Raw genomic sequence first — 22041 nt, 5'->3', positions numbered from 1 at the left:
CACGACAGACACTAGAAAACGCAGAAGCAATGTCCTAGAAATATCAGGTAACATTTTGTCCACATAGTTCGCCCGTTCTTTCTCATACTTCTGTGTACATCATACTTTACCCGTCCCGTCTATATACATCACCCGTTCTTCCAGATCCATCCTCCATTGCAACCACCCACTTCACCAGTTTCATCCCTTTACTACAACCGTTCCTTGCAACCACCTCACCCATTCCATCAACATAAATCACCCGTTTGCTCCATACTCTACATCCGTTCCGCACTCTACATCCGCTCCGCAGCCGCAGCATACTTTACATCCACTCAACACCCTACATCCGCTCAACAGGATCACACTCTGCAACCGTTCAACACCCTAAAACTGCATTCTATACCTGCAACGTACACTTCACCTACTCTGCACTCAACACCCGCTGCATGGTCTGTATTCTGCGAGCCGGTCCGCACTCTACCCTCGCTCGGCACTCTACACCCGCTCGGCAACTGCACCATACTCTACATCCGCTCAACAACCTCACGTTCTACAACTTGCTCAACACCACAACTGCTCCATTCTATTTTCCATTCACACAGCCTACAACTGCAATATAATCTACATCCGCATTACGCTCTTATCGGTTCCGCGCTGTCATCCGCCACATGCCCTCATTCAATTTGCGCTCTCATCCACTACATGTCCTCAATCAATTTGCGCTCTCATTCGCTCCGCACCCTCATCCGCTCTGCACACTCGTTTGCTCTATGCACTCACCCGCTCTATGCACTCACCCACTCTACGTGCTTCATCTACTCTGCCATCTTTATCTGCACTACTCCCTTCGTTAATTTACCGGATTCATCCCATGGTAATTGTCGTACGCACTCATCTGTTCCGTGCTCTCCGTCTGTCCGATGCATTACATCCGTCTCATGTACTCAAAACGTATATTCTGTACTTTCCGTTCATACCATGTACTCATTCATTCCGTGCTATCTGTCTGTGTACTCAACTGTCTCTTGTATTCATCTTTCCATCCTCTTTTTTATTCATTTTGTCCATTTAGTTCCTTTCGTCCATTGCAATCATTACACCCATTTCATTAATGTCAACTGTTTTACATCTTTCATTCTTTTTTTTTTCACTTCCATTTTATTCCTCACTTCCATGTTGATCCTTTTGTTGATTACATTTATTTTGTCCATTTCCTTAATTTCAGCGACTTTACTGCACTTGCATAACGTATTATTTTTATCTATTTCGCAAGTTTGATCCTTTTTACTCAAACTGTTTTGTTTGTCCTTTTTAGCTAACCAATAAAGTATTAGTTTTCGATTTCTCGATTGGATCATGACGCTGCATTGCTATTTTACGATCTATCCTTTGGTAAGGTCATTGAGATGATGTTATCAAGTTTGAGTTAGAATGAGTTTGGGGTCGGTTTTAGGAGAAGAGCCAAGTTTTCAGCAGTTTGGGGAAAGACATGAGGTCTTCAGTGAGTCAGATGTGGGGTGGGAGTGCGTTCCACAGGGCGGGGGCCAAAGCTGAGAATGATGATCCGCCTAACCTGACTGAGTTTGTTTTAGGTATGACTAGGAGGCCGGCTGAGCTTGATCTTAGAGTACGTGGAGGGTGATAGGGTTTTAGTTTTTCTTGAAGATATTGAGGTCAGATTTTATGCAGTGCTCGGTGAGAAATGCATAAGGTTTTGAAAGTCACCCTTCGGGCTGGGGAGATGTGGTCTCTCGGGCCGAGCGATAGTAGAAGTTTGGCTGCAGCATTTTGTGCTCTTTGTAGTTTAGACAGTTGGTAAGCGTGGACTCCGAGGTAGAGGGGGTTAGTGTAGTCCAGTCTTGATATAACAATTGATTGCACCGCAGAGAGTCAGTTGGGAAAGGAGAGAAATGGAAAAATGCGCCTAAGAGTTTTAAGGTGGTAGTGGCAGGACTTTGAGACGTTGTTGACATGACGCGAGAGTGTTAGGTCGGAGTCTAGGGTGCATCCAAGGTTTTTTACTGAATTAGAAGGAGTCGTTGAGTTGCCCATGGCCGATGGCCAAGGTAGTAGGTGAGGAAGAAGTTTGGAGTTGCCACATACCATGATTTTGGTTTTGGAGGGGTTTAGCAATAAGTGATTTGTGGTCATCCAGAGTTCAGTGTAGAGGAGGCAGGAAGCGAGGTCAGGTCAGCAGTTGGGTTTTGAGTTCAGGAGCTTTAGGATTAGTTGAGTGTCATCAGCGTAGTTGTAACACAGGATGTTGTGTGAACAAATTATTTGTGGGAGGATGGACATGTAGAGGTTGAACAGGAGGGCTGATAGGCATGCTCCTTGTGGAACTCCCATGTCGACTGGTCGGGCTTGGGAGGAATAGGTGGAGAGTAGGGTAATTTGGTTCCTATTTTTGAGGAAGGATGCTATCCATTTGAGAGCGGTTCCACGAATTCCTAGGGAGTGGAGGCGGTCAAGGAGGATTGAGTGATTGATTGTGTCGAAGGTGGCGGATAGGTCAAGAAGGATTAGTGCGGCGCATCCCGTGGAGTCTGCGTGTTTTTAAGGTCATCCCAGATTGAGGTTAGGGTGGTTTCAGTTCCGCGTCGGGCTCTGAAACCTGATTGAGCCGGATCTAGGAGATTTGTTAGCTTCGACAAAGGCATTTAGTTGGGAGTAGGCGGTTTGGTCGATGAGTTTTGCGAGGAACCTGGTGTTTGAGATGGGGTGGTAGTTTTTGGGCTTGAGAGGGTCGAGGGAAAGTTTTTTTTATTAGAGGTTTGACATGAACCGTTTTGAATGCGTCGGGAAAAATTCCAGAGGAAAGGGAGTCATTTATGATGGATCTTGCGTGTTCTCCTGCGCAGGTAGAGGCGAACATTTCTTTGAGGATCGTGGCAGGGCAAGGGTCTAGCAGAGAGCCGGATGGTTTGCGGGCAGATAGAAGTTTGAGAAATTGGTTGGGTGATATTGGACTAAAGGAGTCGAATGTTGGTTGGGTAGTGGCTGCAGGCGGTGGATTGGCCGGTGTGTGGGGTGGGTTGCCTGGTGGGTATAAGAGAGCTAGTTTGTTAGTTAGAACGTTTGTTCTTTCGAGAGCTGTGGTGTAAAAGTGGAGAGAGTCGCACAGCGATTGTGAGGGGGTCAGGAGGGTGGTGGTTCATGATGGTTTGGTGAATTCAGTGATGATTCTGTGAAGTTCTTTGCTGGGGTTTTTACAGTTTAGGATTCGGGAGTTGTAGTGGGCTTTTTTTGCTTTCCGAATTTCAGCCTTGTACTGATGTAGGTGCCGGCCAAGGTGGATCTGCTAAGTGGAGTTTTGTCTTTCAGCCATTTGCGTTCTAGGAATTTATATAGTTGTTTACTGCGCTTCAATTCAGGTGTGAACCATCTAGGAAAAAGGCCACGGCGGGGTGATGGTTTCCAAGAGGGTGTTAGCCACATTAGTGAGGTGTTGAGCCATGTGTCAAAGGCGTTGGGGGTTAGTTGATTATTGAGTGAGCAGGTAGGCGGAGGAAACTGGAGGAGTGTGTCGGCAAGGTCAGGAAGGATTATTAGTTTCTTCCAGCATTTGTGAAGATTTGGAGCTTCAAGTTGGGGTACAGGAAGCGGGTCGGGTGAGAGAATGGTGAAGGAAACAATGAAGTGATTGGACCAGATGATAGGAGTGGGGGGGTTTAGCTGTATCCGGTTGTGGGAGCTGAAGATAGCATTGAGAGTGTGCCCTTTATAGTGAGTCGGGCCGTTTATGTGGGGTTGGAGGTTAATTGTGTCTTAGCCGTCAACCAGACAGTGTGTCATAGGGTTGGTGGGAATGTCAAGCCATATGTTGAAATCTCCTAGAAGGGTGATGTTGGGATGGTTTATTTGGAGGGTGGCAATAGAGTCGCAGAGGTTGTTTGAGAATTGTCTATCGTAGCCAGGGGGTCTGTAGATTATTAGGAAGCTGTGTGAGAAGGAAGGAGAAAGGGATAGTTTAACGAGGAGTGATTCGCAGGAGGGAATGGAAGGTTGATTGTCGATGATTGAGGCGTGGAAGTGAGACTTGAAGGCAAATGCTATTCCTCCTCTAGAGGGATGGTTCAGTGGGATGAGGGTGTAGTCGGAGGGGTAGGCTTTTTTCGCAATAGGGGCAAAGTCGTTAGAGAACCAGGTTTCGGTGATGAAGACCAGGTCAGGTTTGTCAGAGGCGAGGAGGTCAAAGATGCTGTGTCTGTTTTTCGCTACGGATCCGGCGTTAAATAGGATGCAATTCACTTCGGTAGATGAGGTTGATGTCGGAGCTGCAGAGAGGAGGGGTTGGCGGGAGAGGGCTGGGACTGGAGAGGGGTGGGGTGGTTGATGGTCGATGGGAAAAGCAAGCGAGCAGAAAAATTGGTGGGTTTCGGGTGGGAGTGGATGGGCGCATGTGTTGGGGCGATTGGGTTTGACTAGGGGGATTCGAGACTAGAGTATGGGGGGGGTTATCTTCAGTTGTGGTCAGTGAGAAATCAAGGGAGAGGGGTTTCAGGCAGGGTGGGGCACTTTTCCTCTTTGGTGTCTTTGTTGCAATTGGTGTGTGCGAGAGGGTATGGGGATCAGAGGGGGAGAGGGATGAGGTTTCTGTTCTTGCTAGGGCTAGGCGTGCAGTTTTTAGGGAGGCGAAGGAGTGTGGTTGGAGGGGTATGATGGTGGGGGTGTATGGGAAAATGGGGGGGTGTATGATTGTTGGGCAGGGTGTGTCTGGTAGGCTAGTGAGGGGAGCGGGTAAGATCATAGTAGGCTGATCGGTGGGGGGGTTCAGAGGAGCAGTGGTCTTAGGGTGATTGATTCACCAACGTGCCCCTCTGGCTTGGTGTTTGGAAAGGGGATGGATGCGGTATGTGGTGGAGGGTGGGATGATTTGGGGAGGGGGGATGGGAGGCAGGGCTGAGAGGAGGGTGGGGGCAGTGCACGGGGGGCCCTTCCCGATAGACCTTGGTGGATCGGGTGCACTCATGGTAAGTAAACTGAGATATATATGGGTTGGGAAGATTCCGCTCACGCTATCTCACTTTGGCTATAACACGGGATGTTAGTTGATCACTCTTCTGCGAATAACAGTACCATGACAGTACTTGCTGTTTTCTACAGTTTGTCCAAATGTACAAACACTAGAGTTTTATAAATATATAATCTTTATATAAGAAAAGATAAATAACTGTAGTTACGGGTAAGTAAAGATTGTAAAATAAAAGGTGCCACAAGTAACCAATAAGAAAAATTAGTATCAAGAGTTCAGTGAAGTGCCTTCCCTACAGGAGTCAGTGAAGTAACAGGTGAGCAACAAACTTTTCCTAACCAGGCCAAAAAGTTTCAAGAGACCAGGTGGAAGTGTTACAGTCTGCAAAAGTGCCCCAAAGAGCAGTTTCTGGAGTTTCAGTGGAGTTCAAGCCACAGAAAACCATTGGTGGGGACAAGGGTGGCCTGAAACAAATGAAGAAAGAATTCTAAAGCGGTAATGGACAGTCAGTGGAGCAATAACCTGGGTCAGAAAAAAACGGTTCTGCAGCATGTAGTTGGTGGCTTCCAGAGGTGGCCGTTGATGACACTGGATTAAAAGCAGTATTACTGCGTTTATTTTGCTTAAGCTTTCATTCTTTTTGACCAGTTTGCCTTACGTTTTAGCAGCCCTTCGATTTAGGACGACTAAAACATAAGGCAAAATGGCCAAAACGAATGAAAGCTTAAGCAAAATAAACACGGTAATACTGCTTTCATCCAGGGGCGCCGAGTACGGGGGGGCTGCGGGGCCCAGGCCCCGCCCCGGCAGAATGAAGTCGGGGCAGAATCCCCCTCCTCCCCCGGGCCGGAGAGAAGAGACACAGTATGGATGGCCCTTTGTTCCATCCATACTGTGGGCCTCATTACGAGGTTGGAGGTAGCCATGGCGCTATTCGCGCCATGGCTGCCTCCAAACTCGTTCCGACTCCGCCCTGGTGAATGGAGCAATTACCGATCCATTCCAAGGTTGGTGGGACCGCTAATTCCCTGTTCACCAGGGCCCTTCCCCATTCCCATTTGAGCCCCCATAGGGCTCAAATGGGAATGGGGAAGACGCTAATAACGGCACCGCAAATTGCGGTACCGTTATTAGCTCCAGAGTGCCTTTGTGGGTCCCGTCCTTAACGCCTGGGAAAACCAGGCGTTAAGGGAGGACTCGCAAAGGGAACTCGTAGTAGGGCGGTAAGGGATTACCGGCACCGGTGCCCTTACTGGTGCTGGTAATCCCTTACCGCCCACCTCGTAATGAGGCCCTGTGCCTCTCTCTGGCAGCCCGGGTAAAAGCCGGTGAAAAACGATGTTTAGAAATTGTGGGACAGATGCAAAGCAAGAGGCTCTTGCTTTGCATCTGTCCCTCAATTTCTAAAAATCGTTTTGGGTTGGGTATACTTCTACAGATGTATATGTACACACAACCCAAAACAATTTTTGGAAATGGAGGCACAGATGAAAAACAAGTCTGTCCCTCAATTTCTAAAAATCGTTTGGGGTTTGGTGTATTTGTACATCTGTTCATCCCTCTTGACAAGAGGGGTGAACAGATGCAGAGGTACACCCAACCCAGAAGGATTTTTAGAAATTGAGGTACAGGTGCATTATTTATAATGCGTGTACTACCCAGAGGTTTCCAAGCGCGGACCGAGGGAGCGAACCTGCGTTGCGCGGACCGAGGGAGCGAACCTGTGTTGCGCGGACCGAGGAAGCGAACCTGTGTTGCTCTGTGTCATCTTGCTTCCAAGGCGAGCACGTTGCCCCTGAGCTATCCTTCCGATACTCTAAAGATCTGAAGTACATTTAATGATACAGAACCAGAACTACTGAGCAAGTCTGTCATCATCAGAATAACTCAACACTGTTGGGGTTGTACAAGAGCTCATATATTTAAAGGGATGGAATTACTCAGAATGTAGCAGCACTATTCAATAACTCAAAGTTCTTAAGCATAGGTAATGTGAAAATACTACACTTCTCACCGTTGGGACAGTACTACCACTTCTCACAGAGGCTTCTACACCTTTTATGGGGAAGTACTGATCCAGCCTACTGCTCACATGCTCAGAATTGTCATTTCTCAGCAGGACTGCAACACTATACCATTGTGTTCTGTATGTTGAGTGCATCTTCACCACCAATGTGGATTCATGGCTCTCTCCCAGTGTCTAAATAGTAGATCTGTCTACATTCAGTTGGCAACAGGCATGTCCGTAGCTGCCTGCTGTCCATAAGCTGCCGCTCAGGATGTTGGGAGCCGTGATGGGGCAAGGGATAGAAGGCTCGAGCCTGTCCGATAGCGGAATCAATTTAATATAGCAGTCTTAAAACCTGCTCACTCCTTCTGGAGGGGCCATGGGGCAAAATGAGCCTGATCCCACATACAGGGGGTTGTTACACCTTTATCTCTCCTGAATGACAGAATGAGCTCTCTCAGACACAAGTTATCACCCCTGCACACCCATTGAATGAATATGGTATGGATCTATAGATCGAGAAAACTGGAGTGACAATTCAGAGTGTTTTAACAGAAATGTAATTGTCTTTCCAGATGGGCGACTGACTCCATTAATATACATGGGGTCACTGAGATGACCAAGAGTGAAACTGTATATTCAGTTGTGATTTTACCGGCAACGGTTGATACTATGCTCCAAGGAGTGAGGTGACCACTCACTATATCACACTGTTTATAGGTGTGAGACCCATCCTGAATGCTTGCCCAAAGAGCCTTGGCCAGAGTTTCACACTGAAGAAGTGAGCATGTGATCCACGGTCTGCAGCCCACAACACGCAGGGGATTCCCATGCTCCCACTTGCGAGATTTGCACCAATTAGTGAGATTGTGTTCCAAGGTAGGAGGCACACGCACAGTCTTTGCTCTGACGTTTGACACACTCACAGTATGGGACGGCATTTCGTTCTCCCATCCTAGTTGTGTTGCTCTGCCTTTTGAGCGCTACTACAACCTGGATGATTATAGAGGGGTGGAGTAGGGGCAGTGATGGCCTACTGGAATGCAACTTGAAGGCTTAAATCTCCTTCTTACTTGACTTTAGTATATGCAGTACATGCTAGCCAATGTTTCCACTGTTCTGCGCTGCGCGCGCCTCCACCCCCCCGCGTGCCTTTGCACCAAGTTGGCCACTACATGCAAATTTGCGGTCCTATAACTGCCAGTGATGTCACTTCCTGTATTTGGGCCCTCCCCCCCACCGGGAAATTCATAAATCGGCTCCCCTGCTTTCATCCGATTGAATGAAGGCAGTATTCTACGTTTATTTTGCTTTGGTCCCGTCCACACCTCCACCCGATTGGCTACCGGCTTCGCTCTTTTGCAGCCAGTCGGATGGAGGATTGGATGGACCTGCAGCGAAAAGCCGGAGACTCCAGGGTCTTCCCCCGGAGAAGAGGCTAAAAACCCAGAGGTTAGGCAGGTATGCCCGGAAGGCCTCTACACCTTGGTCCTCTTTTGTGTGGTAACTTATTTTATTTCCACATTTTTTCATAGGAAAATGGTTTGGCTTGCAGATAATGTGTGATATGGGGCCACTTTGAAAAAAAATTTTTGAGCCACTGTTGGTTCCCAGTCCACCTATAGCCTGAACAACTACTACACAACATCACAGTTGCTCTGTACACAGGCACAATCAAATGGGGCAGCGTGCCCCACTTTTTGCTCCAACGGCCAGCAGCGCTAATAATGCTCCAAGGTAGCCCAGACACAACGGAGCAGCCACAATCTCTCATCTGGGTGGTGTGGCTTTATTTTGGGGAATTACGTCCTACCAGGGGAGCAGCGCTCTGCCACTGGTCCATCTTGCAGTCTCTGGCCGCCAACTTGACCAACCTGAAGGAAGCAGCCTTTCACACAGTAAGTCTCTTTGATAAGTTAACCTATACAGTTTAAGTTATGCAGAAGATGAGCCTGCCAGCTTGCAATACACACGTAGGTAAGCTTCAACTCTTAAGTACGTCAATCATCTCATTCCCTTAATTGATTTGTTTGACAGCCATGAAAGAACTCTTTGGTTTGACAGGTAATAAACACGTAACACACTCAGCAATGCAGTTATCTCTACATAGACATCAATGGGTTATCACCCAGAAAAACAGAAACATCTGCTTTTACCGGCATTTGTGACAACGCAGTTTCACAGGTATGACTGCAATGCCTCTGTCTCTCTCCACTAGTGTTGCTATTTTACGATGCTACCAAACAACCCCACCCACAGTAATCCAGATTGCTTCAATTCATCGTTTATTTTTTTATTTTTAAGCAAACCTTAGTCAAAATTGCCTTCCCGTTGTGGGCTTCTAGAGTCCCAACTCGCCGGGCCTTTCTGCCTTTCTGTCACACGACGTGAGAGAAGGCACAAGGAGAATAGGATTACCACAGCCTCTGCCTCTACAAACGCATGATCTCACCCCTCCAAAGACGCAGAGTTTCTAATCAGAGCTACTGGGGGCTGCGCGGGGGGCTCAGCCTTTGGATAATCCGGGCCGGTTCTCAGGCCCCAGCACCTGGCCCCGACCCGAGTCCCATTCCTGTGCTTTTGTTCGCGCCCTTTGCATATGAAAGGCGCACCGCTCGGCCTTGGCATTCCACCCAGGGATTGAGTTGCCATAGGGACACCGACAATGGCCACCGAGGCCCAAGCTCTCGAGCCTCGTCAACCAGTCTTCCGACCTCCTCTTCTGCCATTCTTCGGCAGCGAACACGAGCTTCCCATGCCCCGTGTGGGTCCGGCTCCCGCTTTTTTTTTTTTTTGTTTCCACGTACCCTGGTCCATTTTTTTTCTTCAGAATTGTTCAGGGGGCAGGACGTGGCTTTTGAAGGTGGTAAATGAAGCATGGGTGGAATGAGGTAATTCGCACCACGGTTCCCCTCGCTTCGGAAAGGGCCTCTGGAGAGCTCGGAATGTCACCGAGGAAGCAAGGAAACATTCCCCGGCCACATTTCAAAGCGTTTCTCGGCTTGTTAAGAGAAGACAGAAGATGGGGGCGCTTTGATATGCTGCGACTCGTTAATTTTCTTTTTTTTCTTCTTTTTACAGTGTTTAATGGTCGGGAACCACCCAGGAAGATCCTTCCCGCCCCCTTTTGCTTCTTCTCCTTTGCTTATTAACAGCTCTGTAAACCGTGGAAGGTTGATCTACAGGCGTTAAAGGCATTGTTGAACTTTCTTTCAGGACGTCATTTTGTAAAATATAACCAGGAAAACACTGTTGTTTTTGGCCGAATCAGTGCACAAATTCAGTTTCTTGTTACTGGTTAAAACTTTGTAGATGCATCAGTGGTAGAAGTGTACTGAAAAAAGTAGTGGAGCTGTGGCATTTGCAGGGGAGAGGGTAGGTGGAAGCATAGTGCAACATTTGACATGGTGTTGCAGCTGGGGTGTTGCATTAGTCTAAGTGACTAGTTAAGGCTTCAATTACAACTTTACACTTGCACTGGGACATGAATGGACAAATCCTCTATATAGACTGATGAATATGATTGTAAAAGGTAGAGGAATGGTAAACGGAAAAAAATGAAAGTAGTGGAACACCACTCCTGACTGTTCCGGCTCACTTCGATCACTGAGAAGCATTGCCGCTCACAAGTCCGCTGCTTCTGCCAACTTTTTACATTTCTCCAATAATAATATAAATAAAAAGTAGTGAAGGGTATTGGTAATTATTGTTAATTAGTAGTACATATAAATCCAGCCGTGTACTACTAAACATATGTTACTAGCAGGAAATGTTTTGTACTTAAGATGTATTTTGGGGGCAGGAAAAGTGTTGGACTTAGATGTACTTGAGGGGCAAGAAATGTGTTCCAGTTAGATGTATTTTGGGGGGCAAGAAATGTGTTGCACTTAGACGTATTTTGGTGGCAGGAAAAGTGTTGGACATAGATGTATTTGGGGGCAGGAAATGTGTTGGACGTAGATGTATTTTGGGGCCAGGAAAAGTGTTGGGCCTAGATGTATTTGGGTGGGCAGGAAAGGTGTTGCACTTGGACGTATTTGGGAGACAGGATATGTGTTGCACTTAGATTTATTTGGGAGACAGGATATGTGATGCACTTAGATTTATTTGGGAGACAGGATATGTGTTGCACTTAGATTTATTTGGGGGGCAGGAAATGTGTTGGACATAGATGTATTTTGGGGGCAGGAAAAGTGTTGGACTTAGATGTATTTGCGGGGCAGGAAATGTACTGGGCTTAGATCTGCGCCTAGAGGACTATCTCACATGGACAACCTGATCAAACAATGGTGTCAATAACAAAGCTCCATCCAAGCCTCGGGTACGTATAAACGCACAACTTCAGTGGACATCTGCTGCAGGCATGGCTACCCACACACATTCAGAATGCAGCGACGACCTATAACAAATTTGGTATAGCTGGGCACATAACATTTTCACCTCCTTACACCAGGTTAAGCCTCAACACCTCTGCCATCAGAATGCAGCGATGACCTATGACAAAATGCAGTCCAGCTGGAAACATAAAGAGGCTCTTGCACTCTCACACTCACTTGACCCCCCCCTAGCACCCATCCACATACCTAATCTATTGGGTTGCCTACTGGAGCGCAGCCAGCCCCACCTAATTCCTTATTTTGGCCAAATGCACACACGCACATAAGTGCGTTCGATTGTGTTCCCACCAGAAGCACGTTGAGACCATAGTAATGGGAAAATACACCATATAAATTACCACCACAATACAATACAACAATACAGTTTATATATCGTCTATCTACCATTGCATTGGCTTCATAGCAAAAATGTGTTGGACTTAGATGTAGAGTGTAAAAATTGATAACTTTGTTATACCATTTCCGAAGTGTAACCGCAGGAATCAATGGAATACATAGATTTTGGTTAAAGGGTGTGGTATAATCTATTTCTCAGGATATAAGCAAGTGTCATGCGTGACGTGTCAGTGTTGGTGCATCTTAGTGTGCCTATTCTGATACTCTTGGACTGCACTTTGGTGTACCTTGCCCTTAAGGAAGACGTTAGGGATATACATTAAATCCTCGGGGCACTATTACAAGCTATCCATGTGGCATCTCCCCCTTGCAAGTTTTCTTTATTCTACTTGAAGATGACAACACTCCAGAAAACACCAAGTCAATAAATAATACATCTGAGTACCATTCAGTGCATGGGAAGGGCCATAATGCCCAAAGTAGAACTGCAAATATAATTTGGGAGGCAGACTTCTCAGCCCTGTTGAACCTAACTTTCCCATGCTGCCCCCTGTTGACAGGGCAAGGTAACTGAAGCCCAGATTAAGACGGGTAGACAAGACTGAATTCTGCAGACTCTCAGAAAAGCCCACTCTCAGCAGTGGCAGATTTAATGCAAAGGGCCCCATGAGCAAAAATTACAGCAGACAGAACCTAGAGTGGGCAGAGTTGCACAATTATGAACTTTAGGGACAAAGGCCACATTTTCTTTAAGTTGTATTTTTTTAGTTTTCTGTGTTTGGGGGTCTGACTGTAGCTCGAGACGGCTGGGCCTCCTCGCCAGGTTTTACCATCAATGGTAGTAATATTGAAGGATCAAGCCTGAAGCTAATGTTAGTAATGATGGGGTTCAAGGCAACGGGCAATAAGATGGGCATAGGGAAGGGACATTACAGGAAGTGATATCACTGGATAATTCCTGTAATATGCAGAACCATTTTGTGCATGACCCGAGAGTTCTAACCCCACACGCTTGAAATGTCATTGAACATCACAGAATTAAAGGAGTTCACTTTTTCATCTGAAACATACCACAGGTTACTTTTTTGGGGGTGCTGATTGTGACATTTGAAAGACTCCTTAACCCCAACTAACCACCTCGATATCTCCTCCAGCACCACAGGGCCGTGAATGAAAGTGGTGAGGGAATAAGGGCAGGATAGGTAGGGAGAAAAGCAGAGAAGGAGCAGGTAACATGAACACTGATGGGACAGGAGAGTGAAGAATGAAGGAGGGGAGAAGCATAAGGGAGAGATGGAGAGTGAGAGACGGCAGGAAATGAGGTGATTGAAGGGAGCCAGGTGAGGGTAAAAGGGTGAATCGGTACAGAGAATGAACGAGGGCAGGAGAATCGGGCAATAGTTAATGAGGCACAAGAGTCAGGGGGTAAAGTGGATTAAAGGGAGTGGAAATCGAGAGTCTGGGGTTCAGGACGGTAAGGAGAATGGGGAATAAGGGAAGTCCAAAGAGTCGGGCAGAAATGAAGAGGAGGGAGGGCAGGCAATAGAGAGGTAGCGGGAGGCAAGTAAGTGAGGAATGGGGAGTGAAGGGGCAGCAATGTAAAGGCAAATGATGTGTGAAGTGGGTAAACGAGGCAGGTGCTTGCCCTAGCTGCCCATCCATACGCAGTCGCAGCTGCAATAGATAAATGAACAGGGAAACAATTAAAATGCAGCCACTTAGATAAGGTTGTATTGAAATGGTTCAAAAAGATCCACATGGTTGACAAAAATCCACTTTGTGCGAGCTCTCCATCTTCCCATTATACCAAGTGGGCAGCTAAACAAGTCCAGATGAAACCGAAGGTCGGGCAACAGGGCTGGATATGTCTGTAGGGTGGCCAACCATGCCGCATTTTGCGGGACTATCCCAATTTCATGGGCCATGTCCTGTGTCTCGTAAACAGCCAGCTCCAGACAGGAATAAGGCCTGACTTTTCTCCTCTGATGCAGGGTCAGCTGTCCAAAGTCTTCCCTGCTCACATCTTTCATGTTACAGTTAAAAGCGCAGGGAAACACAGCTCCTTTCCCACTGCTCACCCAGCACCCCCAGGTTCAGCTTTGTGACAACCTTATTTCAATTAACCGATTAGAGGTTGATGACATAGGGGTCCCTGGGTAAGGACTGTGTCCCTTTAAAAGGTGCAATTTGTGGGTGATAATAAATGGGAGGGGCGTATAATACTGCATGCTTTGTAAAATAATAGCTCAAGATGATTACCTTATATTGAATTCTCCTTTACTGGGAATACCTTTTTTAAAACCAAATGGCATTGTTTTTAGGGCCACATTCCTTTGCAGGCTTCTACTGCCATTGTGCATTCAGGGTAGTGAAAATAAAGATATGCATGTTGTTTTGCTTGACCTACTTCTATAACAATGTATATGATGCCAGGTCAGATTCTTATGTGATTTGTTTACTTTCCAAGGCATTGATAGAAAAACAAATGATTTCATTTTTGAAAACCCAAACCTTAAAAAACCTTTGTGACCTATCACTGGGAAGGCAAGATATGTAGTAAAGTGCTTAAATCACAACCTGGGACCAACTACTGATTTCACCACTTTAACGAAATGTGTGAACCTGTTCAATTCATTTAATCTCACTGCCTGATCTGCTGACATTGGGTGTCGCTAGACGAGATTTAGTTTGCAATTTTTGCTATGAAGAAAAACTCTCATGGTTTACAAAACTATTTAGTTGTTGCATAGTAATATTAGTGAATTTCTATATATCGCACAGCACATTATTCTCTTGACTTACACGTGAAAACTTCTTTTAATATCTTTATCAATGGTGTCCTACAGTATTGAAGACTGATGTCACTGCTTGTAATGTTATTTACTGTGATGTCGCTTCTGATCATGTCAATCCATATTGTGTAAATTAGGATTCTGCATATCTTTAGCTGGACAGGTCCGGAAGACATATTAGAACATATCAGGGCCTTGTATGCCTAACAATCCCAGTGTTGTGATTTTGTTGTGGTGTGTGTGTGTGTTCAGAAGCCTCGAAGAGAGAGGGCCCAAGCAGCTGCCTCTATTTTGGCAGTCTTACTACACAGCAACACATTTTGTTCTTTCTTGACATTAAATATGCACTTTGCCTTGTGTGCATGTTACAGGCTGCGCTTTGCTGGCTGCTATCACCTTAACTGAAGACTTTAAATGTTCGCTTTGCAGCAGGTTACAGACTGCCTTTGATAGCATCAAGTATCCAGCAGTGTTACCACCTCTTTGAATTTTACTCTGGTTTCATCTGCGTTAGCACCTTGCTGACAGAGCAATTACTAAATTTTCAGTGGCAGTTTAGTGTTTCAGCTCCCCTCTGGCTGCCTGCCCAGTGAGATTAAAAAGCATTCCCTTATATTTTAGCAAGCCAAGGGTGCCACAGACTGTGTCTACCTCCCCTAACTGTAGGCAAGGGGGGCCGAATCATATTGAAATGGGCCCCCACAAGCACTGACAAATGTTTAGCTGGGCCCTGTAAGCAAGTGCTAAGACTACTCTTTATTATTCCACTGTCCCTGACTGCCAGCAAAGAGGGATGAGGGTGTGTGTGTTATGGCTGATGTGAAGAGATTGAGAAGGTTGCGACCAGGACTCGGCAGGGCCTGCTCGTCCTTTGTCCGTCATCCAAGTGCTAAGTCCGCCTCCGGCTTTCAGCTCAGGTGGAATCTGCCTCCTATACCACTATAACCCTCTCCACAAAGTTCCTAAATGGCCTCTAAAACTCCCTGGATGCCTGGTCAGGGCTTTGCTCCCAACAGTGCCACAGTTCAAAACCACCCCTCGTTTAAGCATGCCCATACACCCAGCTATCCTGTCTACAGACCCTGGCCATTCGTGGGCTAATTGAAATAAGTAGAAGGATATTCCTGAACAACCGCTGGCAATTTTGATTCAACTCCACAAAGACAATTTCCTCCAGGTTAGATTGAATAGACAGGGCAGCCTGGTGAAACAATAAAGTACAAAGAGGGTTACTCACTGTTGCGTTCTGGCGCCCTGCCTATTCAGTCTTTACCTGGGGGATCTTGGAGAATCTTTTGCGGCTGTTTTCTTTGCCCCTCTCACACTAGGCAAAACGGTCATCACCTGGATGTCGTACGTGGATGATGTGCTGCTACTAGTCCACACTCCCCATGGTTGCAATATCAGATTGAGACGATAGGCACATATGTGCAGTTAAATGATCTGAAAATCAATCCACTTAAAACTACAGTAATCAAATTGATCACATGCCATCGAAAAGCATATGACTATTCCTGAAAGGTGGCTCAGATCCCCATTGTCCCATCATCTCAAATGACGTACCTGGGTTTTACGATTGAAGCATCAAGGTCTGTACAAAATTGGTGTGCTAGACTAAAAGCTGAAGCTCTACAGCAACTGTCCAATTGCAGAGAATCTACCTTGTTTACTGTTGCTTCACCGTAACCCCAATCATTGATTTTTATAAGGGGAACATTATTCCTGTCCTTCTATATGGACAGGAGATGTTCAAGACCTCTGGGATTCTGTGGTTGGGCTAGTTTGGAAAAAGGGTTTCAATGTTCCCCCATTGCTACCGATGGCTGCATTACGATACAAATTGTGTTTGTCTTCACTGAGAGCATGCCTCGAATGGAAGATCTATTCTTTTACTGAAATACACTGGCTCCACCTGACTAATCCCTATATTGGGATATCAAAGAAGCACTGATGAGTGGAACTATTACCCCTATCGTAATATTTCAAGAAAGAGCAGAAACAATCTTATTTAAAATGGAACCAACTAAGGAGGCTCAACTCAAAAACCCTATGAAAGTGAAGAAATTCAAAAGCATTGGGCAGATGCGATTACTGTAATGAGAAACCTAAAACTTCACACCAGCCTCTCAATTGTGGATAAACCACTAGTTGACCAACCACGTTTTTTAAGGAAATGTCCTAATGCCTACCACAGAGGGCAATTCTTGCTCTTTAGGTTAAATGTTATCCCAACTGTGCAGATCCGGTATACAATTGATACAACTAAGACCTCGATTTTGTTCATTGTGTGGCAAAAACGTAGAACAGTCTTTGGACCAATTGTTATGTAAATGCATTTCCTCTACAGAATCTAGGAGTACAGACTTTTGAAGAAGTGTTTATAATATTAACTTGCTCAATACCCTAGATTTTAGGCAGCGACTCGCAAGTGGAGAGGAAAGTACTAGGAGTATCACAGTGATAAAGTATTTGACGGCTATCAATATGATTTTGTTTTAAACACTGTTTTGTATCTTATATTTATACTTACTGTTCCTTTCATCATTGGTGAATGTTTTTATACACTGTTAAATAAGGTTTATAATCGTTTTATATTCTTGATGTAATGCTTGTTCTTGTGTGATTAATGTGTAAGGTTATTAGATTAACCAATTCACATTAAATACAAAATAAAATGAAAATACATTTGTTCCCCTGCTCCCCTTTGCATGGTTTCCACCTATCCAGGCTCCCAATGATACCCTTGCACTGTGGAAGACTAAAAAGCCTGACCACCGCATAGCCAAAGACATCCATGCACCATTAGATAACTTCAGACAAATGGGTGCCAGGCTGTCACTGTACACAGAGGGACAAAGACCTGGGTCATCTCCCCAAAGCTAACCACTTTGTTGCACATGCACAATAGCCCTTCACACAATCAGTTGAACACAAAGCCTGGATGGGAAGCTCAGGGTATATTTTCTCACACTAGATAGGTATGAGTAACTATAATTTGGTAGCCTACTCCCAAGTAAGCCACCACACTTACTCACATTGCCTAACTTTGATCAGTCAGTCTCATCCCTCATCAAGTAGTGAAGTGGGTCTGGCTCTTGGAGGATCAAGATTTGCCCTTTCTTCCCCCCCCCCTTTCACCTTTTGCCCTCCCCCGGATTCACCTATACATGACTAACTCTTGATTCTGGGCACTTCTGCCAGGCCACACTGCTTGGCACCCCTAGATTATCCTCCTATTATACTGGAATGGATGCTTAAAAATGTTCTGGTGAGGAAGACTCCACACTTCAGGCCCACGCTGCAGCACAAATGAAATCCATCACAAAACTGTGCACTGCCTAATTCTAGCACCACTACTACTGCACTAGAAACTGCCTTCAGACAATTGCTCAGCATCGCAGGTGCTTTTCCCTCTTACTTTCCAGTCAAACATTTCGATGATGTGCTACCAATTATTAAACACACACCCCTAATATTATAAGCATACCACCCCCCTAATACCTTTCCATGTGTTTGTGTCATTTCTATCTTGCTCCTGCTTCTCTTATCCTCTCACACTATTCCCCCATTTATTTTCCGCCAGCCATCGTGTAATTCGGGCAAAATAAGCCAATATATGATCAAGGCTCAGCGGTGTTAGACTACTGCTGTCGTGATGGGCGCAGTATAAAAGCTTCTCAAGATAACATTACTTGCTTCCCTACGATAGCTAGCAAACAATGGAACTCCCTGCTGATCCAATTAAGAGCACAAGAATCCTTTTGGATATTCTGCAGACAACTCAAAACGTACCTCTTCACTCAAGGCTTGAGTAATTAATGCCCCTACCCTCGTCTGCTAACCTCATCGAACCCCAACCAGTCATCCAGGTCCTCCCTTATGTAGTATGTAAATATTGTATCTATAATAAGGCATGTGAACTGTACCCACTATGCCTTCTGTATATATGCAACCTGTGTAACAATTGTAACTTTTTCTCTGTAAGAAAGCACACAGATGCCTTTAGGCTTGGCGCGCTATGTAAGCAACAAAAATAAATAAATAAATTGTGTCCTTACCAAGCTGACCTGCAACCTAATTTGCCTGCTATAGGTTGATTTGATGTTGTCACATATGTGAACCTTTTGGCTTCACCTCACTGCTCTCTTTTAGCCCATGGGAAGGAGTGCTATTTGAAGATGGTTCGTAGCTCAGCCTAGCACTGGCTTAACTGGGAGGGAGTCTTCACAAAACAGCTGGCTGGACTCGAGGGTTGCCAGGAGAGCAACCACAGGACACTGCATTCACCTGGGAACTTACAGACTGAAGTCCATTCTCATTTGAGTGTTCTCTGGGACACCCTGCTGTCTCACAGATGGAGCAGTGTGTTGGTGGGGATAGAGTTTAGTGGCCTCAATGCAAACATTTTGTGTCACTCAAGCTCGCTAGGTTTAATGTAGCTCTCTGAACACTTCCTTTGTTTTTGGCATTTCAGTATGCTACTTTGTCTAGAAATGTCCATAAGGCAGCTTTTAGCATTACGTAGACCTGTAAACAAATAAAAATGGAATGTCTTTACCCACCTTTTCAAAATAGATTACATAATGTTAGTAGGTGATCTGTAAAGCTCATCAAAATCACTTATGATTTGACACAGCACAAGGAATCCAAGGATTGTCTAGGCTTAGGGATCCCAAAATGTTCTTTCAGGAGAAGGCCACTATGGCGGGGGACTTCCTTGAGTGCAGAGTTAGTGCAATGAATAGCAAATACAACAGGACTGCATTGTTTACCCGTCCCCTCCCAATGGGATGCACAGGTGCTTTACACTGAACGCAAGGATATGGAGCAAACAACCCGAATTGGACTCACTAGGTGCAAGTAATTGTAAAAAGAAATACCCACTGCAGGGCCCGGGTAACCAATCCTTTGTTTTTTCCTTGTCTATAGAAGTTGTGGATTGACGTAGACTTTCGAGTGTACCTATTTTCTCCCAGGCTGGACAAATAAGACCAACAAGGAGTAGTGAAGTTACGATACACAGCTACATTGAGGTCAGTTCATGGGTACACTTGACGAAGGGGTGAGTAGCATGAAAAATAATGGGGGGGGTATTGGGGCTGAACCAAAACATAGACTTCAGCTTCTGATATACCAGTATTGTAAGCAACATTGTCCCCGAATCCCAGTACACACCCACACCTTTTTTTGAGGGCTAAGATGCATGGTTATTTAATTTTACACACCACCTTTTTCCAGAGCATCACCTCCCGCCTTGCTCTTCCATCCCCCATCTTTGCCCCCCATCATCATTAACTTTAAGTCCCCTGTTGCTTTGCCGCAGCAGCCTAATCCCCTCTGAGTGCAGCTGCGGTGCATAATGAAGACGAACATGAAGTAAATAGTAAGTAAAGTGGCCACCTCCAGAGGCGTTGCTAGGGGGGATCGAGGGGGGCTATAGCCCCTGGTCTTTTGGTTGTAGCCCCGGATAGAATCTCAGGAGCTACAACCAAAAGGCTAGCTAACCCCCAGTTGCAACAGTTCCGACATTAGCATAGCCCCAGGTCTTTTACAGACCTAGCAACAACCCCTGGTCACCTCATTCCCCCATTGTGTTGTTTTTTTCAACTGGCGGCAGATGGATATTTCCTCACGGTGGATTTACAGCAGAGAATGTGGCTAGAAACATCTGCACATGGTTGAATTATCAGAACCTGGGCGTGGGGAAGGGTCAGTGCTGAATCCAGTGCTTTATTTGTGGGGGTGTTGGCCAAGGTTCAGCCCTGGCACTTATTTATGAGCCCAGCACATATTGTCTCAGACACAGTTTGATTATGATGTGGTGTTTTGGCAACTTTGTTATTTTAACTGCCTGTCTAAGACCAGGCCTAACTGGCCTGGGTGCGGAGTCACCATGATCTTCCCTGAATGGGTCCCTGCTACTATCATACTCACTCAGGCCTACTCTCTTTCGAATGCATTGCCTGCAAGCTTGGTGTTTCTCCTGACCTCTCTCTGACTCTGGCCACCATTTACAGGCCCCCTGGTCAGGTCTCCCACTTCCTCTGTGAATGGGATGATCTCATCCCTTCTCTTCTTGCTGCCTCCTTCAAGCCTCTCCTAAGAGACTTCAATATTCACCTTCACTCCCCTAATGTGGCCTCTGAGCTCTTCCGCAACCTCTGTGACTCTCTTTTTCTCTACATTCTGCCCTCTGGGCCGAGACACTCAGCCGGTCACACCTTGGATGCTCTCATCTCTTCAGACATCCCCGTCTCCAACAATCTCATTACTTCCTCTCTCCTGGTCTGATCCTGCTCTCCTGTCCTCGCACCTGGACCTCCTGAGTCCCTCGGCTAAGTCCCTGCCCGCACTGCGAGCCTCCTTCTGTCATTCGACCTATGAAGCGAGTGTCAGTTGCTGCTTTTGCAGCCACCTTCACTACCCCTCCTACTGCAGCCACTGACTCTCACTCTGACACAGCCCTTACTAACCTTCAACTCTCCACCTACAAAACTCAGGACATTTCTGCCCCTGTCATGAGGATCCGCATGAAACCTGCCTCTGAGTGCAACTCCTGGTATGACTCCGACCTGCCCGCTCTGAAATGCAAGTACAGAGTGGCTGAGTGTAAGTGGCTGGCTTCGAGCACATCCTCTGACAAAATGGCCTGCCGCTTGCTCCAAAGGTAATACAGACTCTCCATCTGCTCGAAGAAGAGGGCCCATATCCAAGCCCGCATCTCTGCAGCCACTAACACAGCTGAACCTTTCAAAATCTACAAGGAACTCGCCATCCCTACTGCAGTCTCCAATTCTCCTCTGTGTTCCCTCGCGCTCCGCACTTCTCTGGCCTCTCACTTAATTTCTAAAACACAGGAAATCTTGCCCTCACTCTCCTCTCCTCCTCACCCTTCTCCCTCACCCGCTCTGAGGCCTCCCATGGCCCCCTCTAAACTCCCCACCTAATATCCTCTTTTTCTCCCATAACACCTGGCAAGGTTTCCAGAAATGTCCGCTCTATGAAAGTCTCATCCAAACTGGTGCGCCCCTTCTCCTCCAGAACTATCAAGGACAGCATTGTCTCCTTGCTCCAGCCTTGGACGATTTCTGAAATCACTGCTTTGCCACTGGATCTTTTCCTTCACCCCTCAAGCACTCCCTTGTGCATCCTCTCCTCAAAAAGCCTTTTGCCGAACCTTCCTGTCCAGCAAACTACTGCCCTTTCTCCATTACCCCCTTCCTGAGCAAGCTCTTGGAGTATCTGGGCATCTCCCAGCTTATCCACCACACCGGAGCTGTTGGTTGGCTCCACAACCACCAATCTGGCTTCAGAGCTGACAGAGTCAAGGAAACTGCTCTCCTGAACACTCTCTAATCTCGATTCCAGCTCTCCCTCTGTTCTCATCCTTTGTGACCTTTCCTCTGCCATTGATAAGGTCAATCATGCCACCCTGATAAATTGGCTCTCTGATACCCGTGGCATCACTTTGGACTGGTTGACCTTCCTCTTGGACTGACCTTCCCAGGTTCAACTGGGCCCTTTTCTTTCAACCATCACACTCTCCACCTG

The 22041-nt window shown here is 46.3% G+C and overlaps 1 protein-coding gene across 1 annotated transcript in view; it reads right to left on the bottom strand.

Annotated features, from left to right (window-relative positions):
- THBS3 (thrombospondin 3) overlaps positions 1-22041 on the bottom strand; it is a 366994-nt gene that overhangs the window by 5642 nt on the left and 339311 nt on the right. The gene's annotated exons all lie outside the window — the stretch shown is intronic.

This window comes from Ambystoma mexicanum, chromosome 1p (assembly GCF_040938575.1).
Source record: "Ambystoma mexicanum isolate Mex_15411 chromosome 1p, UKY_AmexF1_1, whole genome shotgun sequence".
In the NCBI taxonomy this organism is placed as follows: Eukaryota; Metazoa; Chordata; class Amphibia; order Caudata; family Ambystomatidae; genus Ambystoma; species Ambystoma mexicanum.
The sequence above is the reverse complement of the archived record's forward strand: the minus strand, read 5'-3'. Positions and strand labels throughout refer to the sequence as shown.